Source organism: Amblyomma americanum, chromosome 7, assembly GCF_052857255.1.
Source record: "Amblyomma americanum isolate KBUSLIRL-KWMA chromosome 7, ASM5285725v1, whole genome shotgun sequence".
Classification (NCBI taxonomy): Eukaryota; Metazoa; Arthropoda; class Arachnida; order Ixodida; family Ixodidae; genus Amblyomma; species Amblyomma americanum.
The window spans coordinates 66,827,405-66,850,973 of record NC_135503.1 but is presented as its reverse complement, the minus strand read 5'-3'; the positions used below and the strand labels follow the sequence as shown (position 1 = coordinate 66,850,973).

The following is a 23,569-nucleotide window of genomic DNA, read 5'->3' as shown; positions in this document are numbered from 1 at the left end:
CCGCTCTTTCCAAGCCGACAGACGCTGACTGTTGTATGACTTGCGAGTCGTTGACTGCCACGGTTTAGTCTCGTGCTTGTTATTCTTTTTCATTTTTCGCTTTCAGTCCCGCACTTTGGGCAGTTGCCATAGAAAGGCAGCTGACTTCCCTGCCAGGGTTGTACTTATGTCAGAATAAACAACAAAAAAATTGACGAGGTCACTTATGAAAAAACAGTTTATTTGTTTGTTTGTTTGTTTGTTTGTTTTACGCGACAATGAGAACAACACCGTGAAGGCACGCCGTGGTGGACGGCTGCGGACGAATCTGTGTGAAACAGCAAGGGCTCTTTAACTTACGCAGAACCATTGATTGGTACACGGCTTTAGACCCGCCGCGGTAGCTCAGTGGTTAGGCGCTCGGTTAGGGCGCTCGACTACTGATCCGGAGTTCCCGGGTTCGAACCCGACCGCGGCGGCTGCGTTTTTATGGAGGAAAAACGCTAAGGCGCCCGTGTGCTGTGCGATCTCAGTGCACGTTAAAGATCCTCAGGTGGTCGAAATTATTCCGGAGCCCTCCACTACGGCACCTCTCCCTTCCTTTCTTCTTTCACTCTCCCCTTTATCCCTTCCCTTACGGCGCGGTTCAGGTGTCCAACGATAAATGAGACAGATACTGCGCCATTTCATTTCCCCCCAAACCAATTATAATTATATACACGGCTTTAGGTTTGCATTTCGCATACACTGAAACGTTGCCGCTGCAGCCGCGAAGTCGTGCTCTGCAGCGTCCGGTCGTCCTCGCCACTAAGCCACCGCGACGGCTGCTAGAAACAAAAATATTAATAATTTAGAAATCGGCCCCACTCGTTGCGAGACTGCGACTCGCAACGGATTTTTGAAAATTCTACAGCGTATTTGCGTGCGTCTGTCGTCTCATATTTCTGGGCGTTCTCATTCTCATTTGCATATTTCGGTGGAGCTTAGTATCGCGTGAGAATTGAATGCAAACTCTTTCTTGACAGCCGGAATTACGGAGAGGAAGCCCGAGAAAAAAATTTTGAAAAAGAGAAAAACATGGAAAGGGCGAAATGAAGGCCCCAACTTATTTCTGCAAGCCCGCCTCGTTCATCCATGAGTGATTTCGGAAATATTCGCTCCGCGGAATCATTCATGCGTGCAGCTTGGCTGGCGCGCTGCTGGGTCCCCGCGATGAAACCTAGTTTCTCGCCGCGTTCTGGTCCGTGTTCCTCGCCCTCTGCCTTCTACCTCTTCGCTTTTCGTATTGGCTTATTTTTTGTTTATCTCTTTGCGTTCGTTCGAGGTATTCTTATCGTCTTGTTTTGTTTGTTTTCTCTCTCTCTCTCTCTGTCCCTTTCCGTCGTGATTTCTCTTCCCTTGACGCGTCCTCCTCGGGCAACCGCTCTCTTCACACATAACTTGCCTGTCAGTTTCCTTCCTCGCCGGGCACGTCCGTACGCGTACGCGCGTCTCTGAAAGTCTCTTGGGTGATGAGCGACAGAGTGAAAAGAAAGCGAGAGAAAGTAAGAGATGAAAGAAGGAAGGAAGAAAGTAAAAAAGCAGCCGACGCCCCCTCGGGGCAGGGACGTCACGCCAGCAGCGCCGAGACGTTGTCTGGGTAGAGACCTGTTGGAGCTTCGAACGAGCCTGTGCAGTGTCGGGCGTACAGGCGTCCATATAGCGGTGGCGTCGGTACTCCGTGGGAACAACGAGTCGTGCCGTGTGTGTGATTTGTCCCAAAAGTATAGACAAGAAATAATACCGCGCCTTCCGCGCACGAGGATAGTTGGGGAGATTGGATTTATACGCCCTGTGTGGATCTTCGCCAGTATCGGCGAAGACTCCAACGACAAGAATTCAAGGTGAGATTTTTTTTTCCCCAGGATCCGTTGGTGCTTGGCGAGCAATGGCAGTATGGCTCGACCGTCATTAGCTGCTCAAAAAAAAAAATTACCACCGTTATGAGGCAACGAACTTAACTTTGCTTCATGCACCGTAACTGGGTTGGGCGCTAGAAGGACGTATACAATGTAGAAGGCTTGGGAGGTTTGTTATGGGTCATAGGTTTGCGCAGGCCAAGGCCGCGAGCAATTAGTAGTTCGCCATACAGCCAAAGTGACCATAGGCATATAAGGTTGCTGCAAATCCCGAGTGCCGTGGTTGGCAACCTCCTGCCCTTCGTTTTACCTCTTGTCACATTTTCATCTCTAACTCATCGAGACTTCGAGAATATAATAATTGGTTTTTTGGGAAAGGAAATGGCGCAGTATCTGTCTCATATAACTTTGGACACCTGAACCGCGCCGTAAGGGAAGGGATATAGGAGGGAGTGAAAGAAGAAAGGAAGAATAGGTGCCGTAGTGGAGGGCTCCGGAATAATTTCGACCACCTGGGGATCTTTAACGTGCACTGACATCGCACAGCACACGGGCGCCTTAGCGTTTTTCCTCCATAAAAACGCAGCCGCCGCGGTCGGGTTCGAACCCGGGAACTCCGGATCAGTAGTCGAGCGCCCTAACCACTGAGCCACCGCGGCGGGGAAGTAAGAAGCGCATGTGGCGGTATGACACGCGGCTGGTAGGGCGAATCGCTCCGACTCATTCCGCGCCCAAAAAATAGTTGACACACAGTGCAAATTATAGCCGGAGGGCCCGAATCACCGAGCGCTTCACAGCTTCGACATAATTTTCAGTGCTTCCACATCGTTTTATACCGCACTTTTTTCGTCCAAACATTCACTGAGGATTCGAGAAGAAGGAATGATAGGTGCCAGAGTAATATGGTTTTGCGGACGCGCTACTTTCGCAACCTCCGCAGCGTTCCTGCTATCCATGAAACAGAGCATAATCCATTTTTACCTGCCAAGCCGTCAGCGTAGGCTGTCAGTGGCTCCGGATTAATTTGTACCTTTGACGTTCTTATCGTCTACTTAAATGTCAGTACATGGGTGTCTGCGCATTTTCGGCTCCGTGTTAATGTGGCTTCCTCGTTGAAACAATTTGTGAGGCGTTGAATTCCGCTTCTTGCGCATGCCTTGCTGCGACGGAAAATGCTTGCATTATTTGTTTCGCCTTTTCCTCGACGTAGGCGACAGTTTGTTGGTGCACCATCCATGCTATTCGTATTATGGCTGTGGTGAGGTAACCTCAGGTTTTGGTCACAACTGCGGACTCATATTGGGCCAGGTTGCGCTGCAGCGACCTTTCACAAGGCCAGGAAGAATATAAGGCGACAAAATTCGACAGTCACAGACGAGACATGCCTCATGCTTTGTCCCTTCTTTTTCTTCGCCCGAGTCCTGCATCGTGCGTATACAGCGCAATTTGCCCAACATGAGCATAATAACTTGAGAGTTGGAGTTTGGGGCATATAGATTCGTTTTTTGTGTGATCTTTATATACTTATCTGCTCGTCCAGTCCTTGTGCCAACAGTAATTGGAGCATATGTCAGATGGACATGGGTAGTGTTGCTGAACTTGCGGAATCAATCCTCGTTCTGTATAAGGCTTTAGGGGCCTCCGCCAACCATGGTGGTCAGGGAGCCATATAGACATTTTCAGTGTTTACAGCTTGTCTGAGCGCGCGTGCTTGTGCTAAGCATGCGCAGACCCCCCCCCCCCCCCCCCCCCCCCCCGAGCTCTCCTAAAGAAAGGCGACGTTATCGCGCTGTGCATTGCCGCTATTTCAATGGTTTCCCTCTAATGTTTTCGACGCGCCAAAGGGCCCCCGACAGTCTCAAATGAACGCCTCTACGCAGCCGCGATCACAGCGCGCTCTTTTTACTCGACTCGCAAAAAGGGCATGCTTTTTAGCGCTACCCTTCCCTTCCGGACCCTTCGAGGTAGTGGTTTTTTCGATCGGGGTTATGCAGAGTTCGTGAAGCCTCGGTTTAGACAGTCTTCCGAGGTACTACTCTCCTTTCAGTTATTGATTTCAGAATTCTTTTTTTTTTTTGTACGGATAACCGTATGTTTCGCTTTTCGGGCAAAGTCAACTACAGAACGAGAAATAGGAAACGGAAGTTTATATAGGCTCATAGACGCCGCTTTATTCAGCGCTCATTGCTTGCGATGGTGCCGACGATGACGCCGCTTAACATTAGGGGAAAAGCCCCTTAAGCAGCCGTCTCTGTTTTATTAATGAAGAGGAAGGTATACGAGAGGATTGGCTGCTGTAAATGCCGCGTAGATTTCTCTGGTAGCGTGCGCAGACAGAAGGCCAAAAAAAAAGATGTGCGGCGTACTGCAATCTCCTCTCGAAATTATAACTCGACTGGAGACGAAGATTTGTTCGAGTTGCGGAATTAGATTTAAAGAGAACCCCTTTAATGTGCTTCACGTTGACGGGACTGAAGCCTCAGTTCGAATTATCCGGAAGTTGGAATTAACGGTGTTCTATACTTCATGTAAAAAACACGCACGCACGCACACACGCACGCACGCACGAATACATATACAACTACACGCGTGTACTGGTTCTCTTAGCTGACGTGTACCCGAGCGTTCAGTGGAAAAATAATTATGCATGCGTACACAAGCACATTTAAGCTGCGGTCACGTGGGGTGTCCTATCTCTGTTCGGAACACGCTGAGGCTATCCATCGAGAACGAGGTACAAAACATAATTGACGCCTAAGTGAAGAGGCTTCAGCGTAGCGACATACGGGCACTGTGCCAGTCCCGCCGCTACCTCGTCAACACTCGCAGCGTGGGACCCGCGCCGCTGTGTGCAGCGCGACTGCACTGCGCGTATAAGTGACGCCGACTACGCGCATTTCGCCGTGCTGCGACCAAACGGCGCCCACTGCCGCGCGACTGTACGTAATTAAATCACGTGGCGGAGAGCGCACACTCGCGTCCAACGGTATTCGCAATGGCAGCGCCCTGAAGATGCACGACAACATGTACGTATGTTGTGTGCCGTTTATTTATTTTTTCTTGCTCAGTAGTTAGGGCGCCCTGCTATGAGGCGGAGTTCCCGGGCTCGAACCCGACCGCGACGGTCGCGTTTCGAGGGAGGCGAAACGCAAACGGCGCCCGTGTGCTGTGCGATGTCAGTGCACGTTAAAGATGCCCAGGTTCTTGAATAAACAGCGCGAACAAAGACGAGCACAAAAGACAAGAAAGCGAACGACACGGCGCTGACTAACAACTGAGGGTTTATTGCTGATCACACAAGTATAAATACATAGATGTCGGCAATGAGGGAAAGGTTTACAAAGTGCAAAAAAAAAAACTAAAAACAAAACATAAATGTGACAACAGCTTCATAAGCACGCTAGAAATCAGCAGAGATTATCAACCCCCAGGAGTGACAGCTCTTTTTGCAGAAGTGTTAGCGAAGGGGTACTTATACATGCATTTCCCTGCTTGAATATGTTGTATGCCTCGATAATTTCCCTCGCAGTTTTTTCCCGATTTTTGGCAATGACCTTGGTTTCATGATATAGCGGTACGCACTGTTTTTTCTCTTTCTTTGCTCATTCACAATCCCGGCAATGAATGCCGAGATGACCTGAAACTACTTTTGACACCTTATAGCTGTGTTCGCTCAGCCTTTTATTTAATGCAACGTCCCGTCTGTCCAACGTACTGCCCTCCACAGGGCAGAGGGATGTTATAAACAACCCCTTATCACAAGGGACGAAGCGTGACTGGTGCTTAGTTGTGCACTTCGCCACTTTTCCTTTGAACTCATTAACAGATCGGCACAAACCGGCTAGACGATCAAGCGCGGAAAACACAACATCGACACCTGCTTTTTTCCCCACTTTTTTCAGGGAGTGTGAAATTCCATGTAGATGTGGAATCACAGCGACACGTTTGCGGTTGTTGTCCGATCCCTGGCCGTCTCGTGTAGCTGGTTCTGACTTGCTCTTCTTTAGGGCCGACTCAGCTACTGACGTGATAAGTTCTAGTGGATACCCTGACGAAATCAATCTTTTTACCTGGTGTGAAACGCTGGAATGCATTCTGGGGTGACAGGATTTTGTTACTGAGCTGTTCAAACAGGATCCGATGATACTCCTCTTAATGAGCTTGGAATGGCAAGAACCATAGGGAAGAAGGGGCTTGTTATCTCGGGGTTAGAAAGCCCAGCAAACGTGGCTAGGAGTGAAGTACAGGCCAAGGTCTAGAAACTTGATGTGGTTGTGAACACGGGTTTCATAAGTGATCTCAAGGGGGAAGAGAGTGTCAGAAAAAATGGACAGACTACGAGACACCTCCGTTTCAAACTCCAGTCCAGAGCACTTGACAATAACAAGGTAGTCGTCAACAAATCTAAATGTTTTTACGACCTTGGTTTTCCCAAGGCGTTGGTTGAGAGCGCGGTCGCATCTGGCGAGATAAATGTCACTGAGTATGGGAGCGATACAGGAGCCTATGCATATGCCGTTTTTTTGAATGAAGATGGAAGAGTTCCACTCAGTGAAAGTTGATTGCAGGTACAAGGAAAGCAGATGCAGAAATCTTGCTACAGAGATACCGGACGCGTTTTGAAAGGCAACCACGCCGTGTCGGTCAATGCATTCACTGACACTAGTTAACAGTTCGTCATGGGGAATCGAATAGTACAAGTCTTTCACGTCAATAGAAAAAGCTAAAAGTTCATCAGCGTTGTGCGTCGTCAGGAAGTCAGTTACTTGGTTCGAATTTTTTACCTGGAAAGGATGTCAACAGAGATTACGGCGAGTTGCAGCTTAATGAATTCAGCGAGGCACTTCTGCCAAGTACCCCTCTCTGAGACTATCACACGGAGCGGGCATTCAGGCTTGTGCGTTTTGGCGGAAAAGAACATATTAAGACTTGGTTTATCGCTATTCGCAATGTCCTGAGCAAGCTTAGTGAGGTTGTAATCGTTGCAAAGTTTTTTTGCACGGCCCCTTGCCTTCTGTAAAGATGCCGTACTGCATTCCCTGAACACGGCACGCACAGCTTCGCCTGCTTTTGACAGCAAACGTTCGTTGGGCAATACCACAAACCCCCCTTCCTTATCCGACTGTAACAGAGTTAGAGACTTGCCCCTCAGAAAATCAACAGTCTCTCTTACGGGCAAGCGCCTGGGATCCTTCCTTGGTCTTGACAGGACGTCCACGCCATCCAGAGTGCATCTGTCCCGATCAGCTGTGCTGGCTCTGGAGGAAACCGCTCGGACCATGGAAAGCAGCTCAGGGATGTTCTTCCGTGGTTCTACGGCGAACTTGGGTCCGCACCCGAGTACACAGCGGACGTTGTCAGGAAGTTCAACATCGCCAAGAACATGGACGGTGCTCTCCGGCTGGGGCCGCCTATTGTTCTCCATTTGCAGAAGCCGGGGAAGCAGCAGATGCCATAGCCATTCTGTGGTCGTGTCAGCAATCTGGAGGTACTGCCGCCACTGGTGTTGGAGCGTAGGCCGAGCGAGCAAACTGCGTAGCAGTTCTCGATACAGGCGAGCTTGGCGCTGCCATTCGGAGCGCAAAATCCTGCAAATTCTTCTTCCATGGCCAACGGACGGTCTGATGAAGCCAAACAAGGTCACCACCTCTGGAGGAATGACCCTACGCCGGTTGCAAAAACCGAAATAACGTGCATTGCATGTTGCTGAAGCCACAAGGGGGATAACACGAAGCGGGTCAAGAAGATACTCCGTAGGAACACCCGAAGAACAAGAAATAAGTTGCGTTAACACGTTTTGGCGGGCTAGTTGGTTAAGCATCTTGAATAAACAGCGCGAACAAAGACGAGCACAAAAGACAAGAAAGCGAACGACACGGCGCTGACTAACAACTGAGGGTTTATTGCTGATCACACAAGTATAAATACATAGATGTCGGCAATGAGGGAAAGGTTTACAAAGTGCAAAAAAAAACCAAAAACAAAACATAAATGTGACAACAGCAACATAAGCACGCTAGAAATCAGCAGAGATTATCAACCCCCAGGAGTGACAGCTCTTTTTGCAGAAGTGTTAGCGAAGGGGTACTTTTACATGCATTTCCCTGCTTGAATATGTTGTATGCCTCGATAATTTCCCTCGCAGTTTTTTCCCGATTTTTGGCAATGACCTTGGTTTCATGATATAGCGGTACGCACTGTTTTTTCTCTTTCTTTGCCCATTCACAATCCCGGCAATGAATGCCGAGATGACCTGAAACTACTTTTGACACCTTATAGCTGTGTTCGCTCAGCCTTTTATTTAATGCAACGTCCCGTCTGTCCAACGTACTGCCCACCACAGGGCAGAGGGATGTTATAAACAACCCCTTATCACAAGGGACGAAGCGTGACTGGTGCTTAGTTGTGCACTTCGCCACTTTTCCTTTGAACTCATTAACAGATCGGCACAAACCGGCTAGACGATCAAGCGCGGAAAACACAACATCGACACCTGCTTTTTTCCCCACTTTTTTCAGGGAGTGTGAAATTCCATGTAGATATGGAATCACAGCGACACGTTTGCGGTTGTTGTCCGATCCCTGGCCGTCTCGTGTAGCTGGTTCTGACTTGCTCTTCTTTAGGGCCGACTCAGCTACTGACTTGATAAGTTCTAGTGGGTACCCTGCCGAAAGCAATCTTTTTACCTGGTGTGAAACGCTGGAATGCATTCTGTGGTGACAGGATTTTGTTAATGAGCTGTTCAAACAGGATCCTATGATACCCCTCTTAATGAGCTTGGAATGGCAAGAACCATAGGGAAGAAGGGGCTTGTTACCTCGGAGTTCGAAAGCCCAGCAAACGTGGCTAGGAGTGAAGTACAGGCCAAGGTCTAGAAACTTGATGTGGTTGTGAACAGGGGTTTCATAAGTGATTTCTAGCGTGCTTATGTTGCTGTTGTCACATTTATGTTTTTTGTTTTTTTTTTTGCACTTCATAAACCTTTCCCTCATTGCCGACATCTATGTATTTATACTTGTGTGATCAGCAATAAACCCTCAGTTGTTAGTCAGCGCCGTGTCGTTCGCTTTCTTGTCTTTTGTGCTCGTCTTTGTTCGCGCTGTTTATTCAAGATGCTTAACCAACTAGCCCGCCAAAACGTGTTATCCCCAGGTTGTCGAAATTATTCCGGAGCACTCCACTACGGCACCTCTTTCAGAAGGGCGCAGAAGGGTGGTAGAGTGCGCTGGAGGGTGTTTTGAGGTACAGGGCTAGACGGGATATCCGGCCCGCGCCAAAATTGTGGATGGCTGATTTAGAAACACTGACAATGGTGGTAATAGTGGCCAGAGCAAGACCGAGGGCCGCCTCCTCCGAAGAGGAGGTGTGTACGGTGGCAGGCGCCTTAGGGCGGCCGCTAGAATCATCGGCTGAAAGGGCATAGGAGAGGCCGGAGGATATTCAGCCGCATGTCCTTGGCATTGGAAAGCCGTTTTTGAAGGACTTCCGCCCGTTTTTGATGTCGTTGTGGATGGTGAACAGGGTCCATGTTCTTGGGTAAAGGGGGGATGCGTAGGTGTTGATGAGCATGACAGGGGATAGTATGCTTGGACTGAGTAATCGAAGTAGAGTCGATGGGTAGGGATTGAAGTATATGGGGACCAGTGGTGGTACCGGTATGACGGGCGTACTGTGAGGTGAGATGAGCCTCTAAAATGTCAGGGAGGGTGTTGGGAATGCCGGTTTGAAGAAGATGTTCGGTGGATCCATTAGAGGGAATACCAAGAGCGTATTTATGGACACTACGGAGAATAACGTCCACGGCGTCGATTTCCGTACGGGAGATGTGAAAATATGGCAGTGAGTACGTAAGTCTCTTAAGGACAAAGGCCGGGACAAGACGAGGAAGTTCCGACTCACGGAGACCTCCATGCTTGTTGGGCACGCGCCCTATAATGCGGAGGGAGTGATCGACAGCCGTACGAAGGGTTTGAAGAGTATGAGTGTTCAGTTGGTTGGCCTGAATGAAAAGGCCAAGTACCCGAATTTGAGAGACCTTTTGGTTGGTGTGATCATTAACGTGAACAGTGATAGAGGGCGAGCGTCGATAACGGCGGTGTGAGGGAAGGAGCAGGAGTTCAGGCTTGGTAGCGGCATAGTGTAGGCTCATGACGGCAGCATGCCCTACTACCATGTTTTTGTAGCTTCAGCAGCTTCCTCTCGTCGCGTACCACTACCCTCGTCTTCGGTTCTGAGCAATACCCTTCGTACACCCTGGGAAGTTTCCGCACTCCCCAAGGCTCTGTCCTTTCGCCATTCCTCTTTAATCTGGCTATGCTGCCAATACCTGCTTCCCTTCGTTCCATCCCCTCCCTCAGTTTCCGACTCTACGCCGATGACATTACCCTCTGGGTATCCGGAGGCTCTGGTGGTCACATCGAAGACCACATATCCGTGTTTCGCACTTACGTCCTATGCAGGTGAACGCGCCAGTTCTCGCTTCCGTTGTACCTCCAAAGCGATATAACTGACGCTGCTTGGCACGGAGAATGTGTAATGCTCTAGATATCGCACACATGAGCTTTCATTTCTTTCAAGCTTGTCCTGCGTAAACTACGTTTGCGTGTTGCTTTAAAGCAGTGTGCCTCAGATCTCAAGCAGCTCCAAGGTTCGTTGCGTCTGTCTGATTACTCGCGCTGTCCGTTTGAACAATAAGGAGTCGCAAGTATTTTCGGTCGGTTGTAGCAATTTATAACGTACGCAATCTCTCCTCGCCCGCCGCAAGATATTGGAAGGACGTACGTTTTCAGTGTAGCCATGATTCGCGACGGCCTTCGTTTTTCACTGGTTCCTCTGAAGGCGATTGAGATCGGTCGGCTGAAATCTCTGGCTTCTTTCTTTCCTCTTAATTTCCTGTCCTGATAATTTTTTAATGTGCTTCGCAAGCTGGGGCTGTGAATAAGAGAAGGCGAGCCTAGCAGGGGGCGGCAGAACGTTATGTGGGCGGATATGAGATTAAGAAGTTTGCAGGCATAGGGTGGGCGCAGCTGGAAAAGGGCGGGGTCAATTGGAGAGACACGGGAGAGGCTTTTTCCCTACAGTGGGTGTAGTCAGGCTGAGGATGATGATGATGATGATTCTTATAGCCCATTGGAGCGCGAACGCTGTGGCCATTGTGATGTCGTCAGCGCCGAAACGTCTATAATTACGTCTCGATGTTGCCTCCTGTACGCGGCGACGATATTGCGTATACGTTCGGCTGTAACCCTGGTGGCGCTTTTAACTTCATTGAAAGGCGATCCCGCAAACTATATATATTCAGCAGCCTATGGGTATCCCTGTTTCTTTATGGTCTCCGGTGGAGCGATAAAGCGTGAAAGACGATTGCGTAGCTAGAAATAGAAGGGGAACAGGGCAACAGGGGGACAAAAGGGGTTAAGGGGGAGTTAGGCTCCTGGAAAGATTAATGAATAGTGATTTTACCGGGCTTTTACGCAAAAAAAGCAGCAATTTGGGCTGTGACGCACTGCGCACGTAATGCCGCTGCGGTGGCTGTGTGGTTATGGTGCTCGGCTGCTGGCCCGAGAGACGCGAGTTCGATCCCGGCCGCAGCGGTCGAATTTCGATGGAGGCGAAATTCTAGAGGCCCGTGTGCTGTGCGATGTCAGTGCACGTTAAAGAACCCCAGGTGGTCGAAATTTCCGGAGCCCTTCACTACGGCGTCTCTCATAGCCTGAGTCGCTTTGGGACGTTAACCCCCCATAAACCAAACAAGCACTGCGCACGTAAAGGCTTCTGGCTGAATGTAGATAACCTGGGAGAGGGGGGGGGATGCAACTGTTTAATGTCGGAGCATTAATACCGTCGGACAAAAGTTATTGCCTTACAGGATTTCATGATAAACTATCCCTGCATTGCTGAATTGTAAAAAAAAAAGGAATAAAAATGATAACAACACTAATAATTTCATGTAAATTTGACGGTTTATGATTATCCAATGGTGTTAGAACTTGACACAAATACACGGCGTTTACATTAAATCAAAAGCGAAATTAAGTACTCCTCCATTATCTGCCAGTGATAACTATTCTTGTCACAGGCATATTATGGGCAGGTTTATCGTTATAGAGTTAGCCTTTGCGTGAATTCAACTTTCAGCAGGCCACCTTTATCCCTTGCAGCTATAGCATTCTCACTTGCATTGAAAGATATTTCGAAAAAATGCTGTTTCTTCAAGTATTTTATCACAGGTAATACGTCGGGCATTACAGCAATAGCGAGTTTCAGTACAGCCGGGCATCCGTTACGGTCGGTAACGCATTGCCGTTGCTACCGTGTCAGGCTTGCCTCGCAACATTCACTTTACTCTTGCACTTACCGCGTGGTACCCGTGTTTACCGTGCGACGGTGCTAAAGCTCTCTAATAACAGCGTGGCCGCCGGTAGTGGTATACGAAAAGCGCACGCTGCGGGGGCGAATACATCGTGTGAGAAATTGCCCTCGTTTGAGACGGTGCGTTGAAGCCGACTGCAAGGGCATATGCTGATTATTTGTAATTCTCATTCCCTTCCTTTTGCTGTTTCTTTCCTCGTGTCTGCTCAGGTGTGCGCGGAGTCGAACATTTCCATATTCTCCGAAAGTTCGACGAGTTGTCGAGAGGCGTACCTTCTCGAAGGCGTCTGCCATTCCTGGAACGCCGCATTGTATTATATATCGCGTCGGCTGGGGCTTCTTCTCGGCCCGTGTCTGCCTCCTCGACGCTCCTTCCCGGAGGTCATCCTTTTCCAGTTTTTGGTTTGCCTGGCTCGTTTCGCTTGTAACCGTTCTCAATCCATGTTGCGCACATTTCCATTTCGGCCCCGCGGGGGCTGTTGGCGTGTTGTCGAGTCGGACCGGTCGATATTGCTGGAGAAAACCGCTGCGCGTTCCGAAGTTTTCTAAACTTCTTCACTTTTTCCATCCCTAATTCTCCCCTTTTTCGTGCCTGCCCTCCCATTCCCCCGTCTCCTCCCCCCCCTTTTTTAACACAAAAGAAACAGGGAAATGCTTCTCGTACACGCTTATTCTTGCGTGCTCACCAGTACCAGCTGCATGTCTTTTTTTATTAGTTTTGAGAGCCCAGACAGAATAAATAGGGACAGGGACGGGTGTTTATAGCCGTGTGGAATTGTAGCCTTTTCATCTTTATAATTCTTTTCGTTTTTTTTTTCTTCCTCAGTGCTATTTATCAATCGGCTCTCTTGTAGATGTGTTCATTGCAACAACGAAAACTTCTGGAGCAGATGGAATGACGCGTGCTTTGTTGGGCACGATCGCTATTTTTGCTCTGTTATGTGCGAGGAGGCCCCGTCAGCGGTTTTCGATTTTTACAACCTGCTTCTATATATATGTAAACGATGTAACATGTCAGCTCGTTTTCTTTTAAAATAAAACTTAAAACGAATAGTGCAGGGGTGAAAGGGGGGGGGGGTTGAAATGTAGAGCGTTTTCTCTTACTTTCAACTGAAGGACATGTGTTTCAGGCAATTTTTAGTCTTAGCACTTCACAACGCGCCGCTAGCTAGCGTACGTTGTTTGTAAGAAAAGAAAAACTTCGAAGAAAATGTGCAAGGAATGGCGAAATCGGGTGGAAAATACAGGACTCGATATTCGCAGCGACAGGTTGTTCAGCTGTCAGTCAGTCACAAAGGAAGGCTCGCGTCTCTCTTCGATCGCTTATATAGCTTCCCTAGTTTCCCCATTGGGCACCCGAGCTCTCTGCGCAAACCCTGTTTCCCTTGTTTTACTGTGCATGCTTTCCCGAAAGCTCCTCGACCGTGTGGCAGGTCCCCTCTCTCGTTGCGCACAAGGCTAGCTGTTTGGGGTGAGCAGGCGCTGACGCCACTTGACCGGTAAAGCGATACATGAAGCCAGCGCGTGTCATGAAGCCCGTATACTTGTCACTGTCGCGACAAGGTTTATGCGGACGCGTATCATCCTTCGGCGTGAGTGTCGTGCGCGCCCAGTTTTGCGCCGGCGCGCGAAGAACGATGCTTGGAGGAGCACGGTTTCGGCTTGCCTTCCTCTACAACAAAGGCTTCATGTGTCTTGTGCCTTTGGCCCCCTGGCGGTTCTGATGCCGGCAGTCGCCTCCAACGTCCGTGTTGTCGCGATGTCGGCGGGCAGTCTTGCGTGGCTATCCGGTTCAGGGGCATTTGGTTCTCTCTCTCTCTCTCTCTTTTAGTAATGCGCTTACGCATCTAAGCTTGTCCTTCGTAGGTTCGTAGAGTGAACGAGAGTATCGCGTCGTGCTCCCCTTCTCGAGCGGTCAAATGCTTTTGTGTAGCTTCGCCGACTTTCAATGCCTTTGTCGCGCTGTCACCCAACGACAGCCGCTGGCTACGGCGTCTTCTGTTCCCTTCGCCTCGTCTAGTTACACTATTATACTTTTCCTTTTTTCGACCACACTGTATACGTGAGTGCATAGTCGCAGAGTGAATGGCCATCGTGGTATGTCGTGACGGAAAACTGTCGCGTTTGCGAGCCGGCGGCCAGCATCGAAGGCCGTGCATTAGTGTTGGGTGGGTTGCTTTCGTGTGGCCGTGGGAGGAGGCGTGTTTTTGGGCTTGAGGGAACCACGAGGACGAATTCACTGTGGCAGGACGGGTAAGGTTTGAACGTGAGTAGAAGGCGCGTAGAGGTTCACGTCACGGTTTCGTGTGATGCGCTTTGGGTTTGCCCACGGTCTTTTCCGGGTTCTTCTGTCCGCTGCCGGTGATCCGCGCCATTCGTGGTCCAGTCTCTTTTAACCCGATATTTTCTAGGGAGCACTTTTGATGGTGACACGCCAACTGTGGCGTCCCAAACAAGAGAGAGTAGATGCCACATCGTTAGAAATGAACGCAGTGATTTCATTTAAATTCGTAATAATAGTATTTGGTTATGAAGAAAGAGAAGATGTAGCTGTCTCACTTCTCGTGGCAGCAGGACAGAGACAGGATGGACGTTTTGTCCGTCGTATTTGAGGCAACAACAACAACTTCTCGGTGGATACCTCAACCGCGCCGCGAGGGAAGGGACGAAGCAGGGAGTGAAAGAATAAAGAGAGTGGTTCCGTAGTGGAGAGCTCCGGATTAACTTTGATCGCCTGGGGTTCTCAAACGTGCACCGACATCGCACAGCACACGGACGTCATTCGCGTTTCACATGCATCGAAATGCGGCATCCGCGGCAGTGATTTTATCCCGCGACCCCGTGCTCAGAAACCGAACGCCGTAACCACTGCACTACTGGGTTAGGTACTCAGACTGCTATAAGTATGGGTTTCGGGACCTGTCGTAGATAATAATAGGGCACTCGCTTAGTGAAGCGCATCACTAGCAAACGCGCGGCTACGCAAGGCGAGGTTCAGTTATGGCTTATGGTTTGTGGGGTTTAACGTCCCAATGCACCTCAGGCTATGAGGGACGCCGTAGTGGAGGGCCCGGGATAATTTCGGCCACCTGGGGTTGTTTGACGTGCACTGACATCGCGCAGCACACGGGCCTCTAGCATTTAGCCTTCGTCGAAACGCAACCGCCGCGGCTGGAGGCCTAGTTATGATCTGCACAAGTGTGTGAGTATGCATTATGGAATGGAACTCATATATACAAAGAAAAAAAAACTATTCGAATATCTTTGTTGCCCACCTAATTGCGTAATTCGTATGTGTGGCGGCGTTATTTCCTGTCGCAGTTTTATGGTGAACAAGCGATATCACTGTTATCGTCGTCCGCTTTTTGTCCACTCTAAAGTCCCTACATAAGTCTGTACATGCACTGGTTGCGCGCATCCTATCCCTGCAGATATCGTTATTTTTAGCATTGGCTTCGTGGTCTACACTTTTGGGGCTTCTGATACTTACGCGTCTCTCAAAGCCTACTTGCAGGTTCAGTACATTACACCCCACATACAACTCGTCCACATTGTTTCGTTTTCATGGTTGCGGGTTGCACCAGAAGACTGTTTCCTTCATAAAAAAAATATCGAAGTTATGTCATGGCCTTATCAACCATCGAGCTGTTTCTGCTTTGCCAAAGACTAAGTACCTCGCTTGTCTAAGATCTTCGGGCTTCGTGGAATTTCGACGTGTCCCATATCTTCCCCTGCCGTCCCACATGGGGATACTGTGCCTTGTTGTAAGCCTTCCATTCTTACAGCGGTCCGCTGCGGTAAACAAACCCCATCGCTGGCGAAGAGAAGTGCGGTGTATACGTACACCTCTCTTGACACGGCTTCATTTATTTACCCAGGAAGACGAATAACGTGGCGACTCTCGTGCGGTAGAACATTTTGTTCCTTTTCTGCCACGGAGGCTTGTTTCTTGAAAGAAGGTAACTGCGCAGCTAAAACGAAGTACTATGGAAAGGAAAGACACGTACGCGGAGGCTTGTTTCGTCCTGCGTAAGTTTTGTTTCTCGAGTTTCTTGCCTTAACGTAATTCATGGTCTGGCCTCTCTGCCGTCCTTCCCTCGGTGGTCCTGTGTTTCGGGTTCGGTATACACCGCCGCCTTGAGTAGGAAAAATGGCTGCTGCATGCCCCCTTCTCCTGCCAAAGCTGCCGCGTCTTGGGAGACAAAGCATTTCCTCGAGCTTCGCTAACCAAGCATAGGCTCTGACCTCGCAGGAACGCGAGGTACGGAAGATAAAGAAAAAACTTGGGACCCTTCTTAACCACGTCCCTGAAAAAGAAAATGTGATAGCATTTGCAAGTTGGCCCACTTCCTGATATTTCAAAGGGCCCCCAAAAGTTTGTAAGCAGGTTCAATCCGGAAGCTGGATTGAAGCAGATTAGCTGGTGAATTTCGATGGATTAGTTGTGGATTAATGAGCATTTGTGGGGATTTATCATCATTATCATCATGAGCCTGACTACGCCCACTGCAGGGCAAAGGCCTCGCCCATGTCTCCCCAATTAACCCTGCCCTTTGCCAGCTGCATCCACCCTTTGCCTGCAAACTTCTTAATCTCATCCGCCCACCTAACCTTCTGCCACCCCCTGCTACGCTTACTTTCTCTTGGAACCCACTCCGTTACCCTTAAGGACCAGCGGTTATCTTGCCTTCGCATTACATGCCCTGCCCAAGCCCATTTCTTCCTCGTGATGTCGACTAGGATACCACTAACACAAGTTTGTTCCCTCACCCACTCTGCCCGCTTCCGGTCTCTTAAAGTTAGGCCTATCACTTTTCTATAGCTCCTACACGCTTCACAGTGCGGTTATTTGTAACTTGTGTTAGACTACTTACTGCGTCGCCTGCTTATAATTACCTGTGCGGCAGAGGACATCCCACATGGGTTTAATAAATAAGGGACGCGCAACAACGACATAGCATAGAGGCTTATACAATTGGGTGTTGAGGAAAATTCGGCAAAAAAAAAAATCCTGGTAGATGTGCGCCTAGAAAAAAAATTCCCATCTTTCAGGAGGCTATCCAGACTTATAAAAGATATCTTGGCAGTTTTGTGTGAAACTTTGATTAAACTGTTCATATAGAGCCGTTGCAGAAACTGCCATGTAAAGAGGAAGTGGGGACCGAGTCAAGCTTGCCCCGGAGCAGCTTTTTCTCGCCGCTGCATGCATTTTTATCTGTATAAAAGTACGAAAATGCACGCCGAGTTGAATTGAACTGAATTTCTTGGTCTGCGCCAGCAAACGATAATTTTGCTCAGGCCTGACGTGGATACGCCAGAATAGCAGGTTGGGCTTGTTGGTTATCCATTTGGAAGTAAGTGAACAGCGCAGAACGAAGGGGCATACTAGGTGTTGCAGGGAAGCCTTTCAGTAATTTTAAAATTTTAATAATTACCTTTTTAACTATTTCAGTTAGGCGTCTAGTTGCAATTAGGTATTTGTAGCCAGTCGTTAGTAATAGCCATATCCGTTTTTAGAATAAACGCGGTTAGACTTGGCGCTGTGGCTCGACAAAATTTGGCTTCTTTGATTAGTTACGTACACTGGAAAGATTGAATCGAAAGCGCATGTATTGCGGCATGATGTAGCCAAATTTTGTCGTGCCACAGCGCCTAGGCGCGTTTTCGAAATTCTAAAAACTGATGACTATTGCTAACGACCGACTACAGATCTCAAATTGCAACTAGGCGACTAACAAATAATTATTAACAAATAGTTAAGCAGCTTGCTACTTAAAACGATTCACCGGTTTTCTCGTGTCCGCCGACACTGTAGTAATACTATATATGCTGAAAATGCCATATTTTTACCTCAAAAAACCTATTTTTGAGAACTACTCAAAGTCCTCCCTGAAACAGCTAGTATAGACAGGAGACACGCGCTGTTGAAAGACAGCACTGATCGTTCTCCTGTCTATATATCGGGTCTTTCAGCAAAACACTTTCAAAATTTTTCAAAAATGAGCTTTTTGTGGTACAAATGTGGTTTTTGCGGCATAGTATTACCAATGTTGGCGGACACCAGAAAACCGATTAATCGTCGTAAGTAGTAAGTTGTTTAACCAATTTTTATTAACTTTTTAACTAGTAGAGCTAGTAAACCTAGTTGCAACGATAGGTTTGTAGCCGGTCATTAGTAACAACCGTATCAGTTTTTAGAACTTCGAAAACGCGATTACCCTTGGCCCTGTGGCTCGACAAAATTTAGCTTTTTCGACTAGTTACGTGCACTGGAGGGGTTGCTTTGCCTGCATGCTTTCGAAAGCGCATGTATTTTCGCACGATGCAGCCAATTTTGTCGAGCCACAGTGGCGAGGGTAATCCTGTTTTCGAAATTATAGTGTGTGCTGGAACACCCGGTGTGTATTTTTGTTCTGTGCTATTCACTTCCAAAAAGAGAGGATGTGCCGCGTCCACCCATAGCCTGTGGCGTTTCTGGGGAACCAAATGTGCGCGTGTAGGGTCCTGTCCACGTCCCTGTGCACCCTCCGCCTCTTAGGAGCGGACCCCGTGCCGTCGCCACGATTTCGGCGGAGCAAGCGACCGTTGCATTGCGACATCGGGACGACCTCCTCATTATTTTAATCCCGGTGGCGACTTGCGGGATCACGTCCCGCGATTTATGGCACGCACAGACGCCTTCTTGGCGGCGATTTCTTTTTTTTTTTGTCTCTAGCACGTCGTTTACTTTATTTTTTGCTTTCAAGTACGTGCGACGGCATAGAAGTCTTGCGTGTACATTATACTGCTGTGTCTCCTGACCGCCTCTTCTGCCCAGCGCTCGGACCGCCGCAGTAGTCACGGTTTCCTGGACGAGAGAGTTTTAGCTAAGCGCGATCAGTTTCCGCGGAGAGCTATTTGCGCATGCGCAGATGGCGTCGGTGCGCCAGATGCGGTCGCGCACCTACTACTGCACAAGCGCAGCTGGGTCCCCGCGTAAGCGGATAGCGCGGTGCTAAAAGTCATTAATACCGGCTTTGTGACGTGTTTCACGATGTGGTGAAGGTCGCGCTGCATGAGGTTGTGGATACGTGGAGAGAACGGCTGGTGGACTCTCAGTACCCGCTCTTGTTCTTATAATTGAAGATATATTTCTGGGCGGGATGAAAGGTCGTCTTTTTTGCCGCTCCTCACAACACAGCGGCATGCGAACTCGATGCTGGGACCAAGCAAAGGCAGCGACTGCCAGTAGGAAGTTGGCTTTTCCCCTGGACTGACAAGGCTGGTGGGTGAGCTCGCTGTGGGCGTCTCAAATAGCGAGAGAAAAAAAAAATCGCGCTGTAGTAGCTTGTAGTCGGAGGTGCTTTCTAAAGCCGATAATTTAAGGGAAAAAAAATAAATCCCGCTTCATTCGTGCAAATGCGCTAATATTTCTTCCAACAAGTGCCAGTATCGTGACTTTTCCCATAAAAGCGCGCGAGCGCTCGCGTTTCTGCCTCGAGGTCGAGCACCCCTGCCTCGGCTTCAGGAGGTGGTGGATTTCGACTCTCGCCGTAACCGATTACCCACCGGTTTCCTCAGATCCCGGGTTCGAACCCGACCGCGGCCGCTGCGTTTTTATGGAGGAAAAACGCTAAGGCGCCCGTGTGCTGTGCGATGTCAGTGCACGTTAAAGATCCCCAGGTGGTCGAAATTATCCCGGAGCCCTCCACTACGGCACCTCTTCCTTTCTTCTTTCACTTCCTTCTTTATCCCTTCCCTTACGGCGCGGTTCGGGTGTCCAACGATATATGAGACAGATACTGCGCCATTTCCTTCCCCCCGAAAAAAACAATTATTATTATTTTCGGGGAAACACTATATATATAAAGGCAAGCGTACCAGGGGGTGGCAGAATGTTAGGTGGGATTGAGAAGTTTGCAGGCATATGGTGGACGCAGCTGGCAAAGGACAGGGTTAATAGGAGAGACATGAGAGAGCCCTTTGCCTTGCAGTGGCTGTATTCAGGCTGATGATAATATCTAAATTTTGGGAAGTGCTGGCTTAAACACCCATTATTCCTGGCGACCACTAGTAAAAGTGAATTTCGTCGCTATATCTGGGTGCGCGGTGTGACATTTCAGGGTGCAGTGCGCAGTTCGCCATTCGCACAGGGTGGTGCAGGACACATACGTCAGCCCGTGGCTGCATGCATGGATAGCTAAGGAATTAAGCTTTTTCTCGTCTTCGTTGCTTTCACGATTTCTGCAGGTGCATGTTTGTACTTTCTGCACCCAGCAGCCGGGGTCTTGAAGGAACTGCGAATCCACATATACCGTGCCACCGCGAAGGCGTTTCCGGTCTGATGGATCGGGCTAAGGAGAATGAGCGCCAGCTGACGTTGTGCCCCGTTAATTATTCGCGGCAGCCTTATCGCCTAACTTAATTAGTTCAGTTGAGTTTATTTTACGGTCTTAGTTTTTATTCTCGTTTTAGGAACGTTTGCTTTCTCTGTCAGTCATTATTCCCCAGAATTTTTTTATCTCTTTTCTCTGCGTAATTTTTAATGAAATTTACCGCTTTACATTGCTGCTGTAATTAATGAGACCAGGCCGCGCACGTTCATTTTCTTCTTCCGACTGCGTTTTCCTGACTGGGTCATACTGTAATTTATTTCCGCAGTATGGATGGCAGCTGAGCGCCGTTAAACATCAATTTCTGTATTCCGCGCGCCAGTTTTTTTAGTACTTTTGTTTCACAAAAGGTTTTTCGTTATTGTAGTAAAACTTTCTCTTTTTATTGGCGCAATAAAATTGAAGAAAAATTTCTAACGCGCCCAACTTCTCAAAAAAGTCTTCATTACCTATGTCCCCTTATCGCGTTACCCTGCAACAGGCTTCCTTTTCTTGTCCCGCAGCGTTTACCCGCGAGTCCGGCTTTTTGTCGCTTTTTTTTTTCGCGCGCAATTGTGGACTCTAATACCGCTATCCGCGCTGTTTTCCTTTCTTGCCATTCCTTCAGCTCCCTTTCGCGTCCCCTTTGTTGTCCCTCCATCTCTTCCTGCTGTTTCTCTGGATGTTCTGTAGGCGCCCGCGTTAACGTCGTGTTTAGACAAGGCGAGCCCATGAGTGTGTTTTTCTTCGATTAGACGAGACGGCTCTACAGCTGCGCGTCGCTTGGGTTATATTCGTAAGCAACGTCGCTATTTGTCGCTGCTGGCTGGGCTGGTATAGCCTGCGGCTGCCGATTATTTGTCCTGGCGCGACCGCGCAGCGTCTCTGAGTGTCGATGACGTCATTCTCTGCTGTCTTGGTTTATGGCTAGCGGTGCTAAGTGCTGGGCTGTCTGCTTCGCGGAATAATAATGAAAGAGCAGCGCTAATGTTGTCATGAAAAATAAGTTGGTTGACACTGCGTGCAGTCAGCTAAAATTGAGTGGAGAATACATTTTTCTTGTGTATTTTGCTTCATAATAATGTATGACTAATAAAACGGGTCACCTTGTGGATTTTGCCTGTATTTGCCTGGTGAAAATTGGGGGCCTTCTTAACCACATTCTTAAAAAAGAAAATGCGCTATAATTTAGGTTTGCCACTACGGGGTCTGCAGTCAGCGGCTAATGTTCTTGCGAGTTTCCCGCCAAAACTCCGGTTGGAACCGGTTCTTTTGCCGTTTTATGGTATGCATTAGTCATCACTTTCTAGAATGATCAAGTACCTTCCATTGGATTCTCATACGGGATTATGCTAATCCACCCACTAATCCATCAGAATTCATTTTATGGGGCGCGCCTGCTTCCAAACATTAAGGGGTCCTTTGGAATTTTCAGGCGCGGGCCAACTTCCAAATTTTGGGAGTCCTCATATTTTCAAATTTGGCAATGCCCATTGATTGGTACACTGGGGGTCACGTGGTGTTGGTGACGTCATGGTCCTCTCAATCGCATTCTTAGATAGCGGGGAGTCACTTATCCAGTGACTCTTATCATACCACTGCTGGCGTAGTGGTGCAGCGGTTAAGCGATGCGTCACTGCATCAGCTGGCAGTTTCAAACACAGCCACCACGTGACCTCTCTTGACTAATCAGGGAATTTCTTGACAGAGAAGCTTTTTTTGTGTGTGTGAGACGACATTGGATTTCTTCTCAGGGCAGTTTCGGTTTCAGCAGCCAATGGTGGCTGTGACATCACAAGTAGGGCTGAGGCCACATGAGGCATGCAAAAGGTGTTAATGGATGTTCATTCACTCTGGCTTTCCGGCTCCTGCGGCAGGCTACAATTTATATCGCTATTTTTGTGTGTTTCATTCACAGTGGAAGAAGGAGAGACTTCATATTTACCGCTTCGTTGCGGAAGCCGAAACAGAAATTACTTTGGAGAAGAAATTCAGCTTTAAATTCTTCGTTGGGTATTGACGTTTCGCATGTGGTTCCGTGTTTACCAAAGTCTTAATTTCACACCATTCTAAAGAAAAAAACATGCTACGAAAAGTTTGTGTGCCTACCCCTTTAAACATTCGATGGACTTGGTCTCTTGCTTTGATAAAAAAAAAGCTTTGAATAAGAAAATCGCTCGTCAATCTGCTTTTGAAGTAGTGCCCTTACATTGTCCGGAAATTGAATTATGTTCTGCACTATGTGCAACATAATCTTGTGTATCATTTTGGTGCAGTGAAAATCGAAACCATGAATAGCATGGCTTGCCCAGTGTGTCAGGATGTTCCCTTCTTGTACCTTTGTTACAGATGCTTAAGTTATGTTTATTCCACTGTTTAGATGCCTCAGCAGATAGCAACCCATAAGACAGTCGTTGCTGTCATATTCGCAGTGTAGTAGCAGGCGGTCACGCTTAAAAAAAAATAAGCCGACGCTGAAGCAGCGATCGAATATCGAGCGTTAACACACCTAACATAGGTAGGTCGCCGGTTCGAATCTAGTACGTTTATGCTGCACGAAACGCTAAGTAGTATGACACGTCCGTAATATTCTGTGGCAAGCGGTTGACCCGCAAACTTTACACGAATGTCGGGACTACGTGGCCCGACTTTGACGCCTGCCAGAGAGGGACTTATATACCGGATCTACATAGTTATAGTTTAGTTTTGAGTTGTGGTGCACGGGCATCATGCCTGGTATTATTTTATTACATTATGTAACCACCTCGGTTACCATGGCAACCACTGGGATACAATGTCGCTGCTATGGAGGCCGCCATCTTGGATTCTATTCGTGGAATCGGCGTAATTCGCGGGCATGAAACGCGACCAGTAACTCTAAAAATTCACCTTTGGCCTAGTTGGTGCATTGCAATCACGAAAAAATGCAATAAAACATGGACAAGTACTTGCAACTCTTTTGGAAGTTGG

At 48.4% G+C, this 23,569-nt stretch overlaps 1 protein-coding gene across 13 annotated transcripts in view; it reads left to right on the top strand.

The window, feature by feature from the left end:
• LOC144099263 (cytochrome b5 reductase 4) overlaps positions 1–23,569 on the top strand; it is a 178,657-nt gene that overhangs the window by 123,150 nt on the left and 31,938 nt on the right. For 2 of the 13 annotated variants that reach the window (XM_077632442.1, XM_077632435.1), the window contains exon 1: positions 1,585–1,862. The exons of 9 other annotated variants lie outside the window; for them this stretch is intronic. The gene's annotated coding sequence lies outside the window, so the exon portion shown is untranslated. Of the gene's footprint in view, positions 1–1,584; positions 1,863–4,770; positions 4,904–23,569 lie in introns of those variants that run through there. 2 more of the 13 variants (XM_077632446.1, XM_077632437.1) reach the window with 2 other exon arrangements.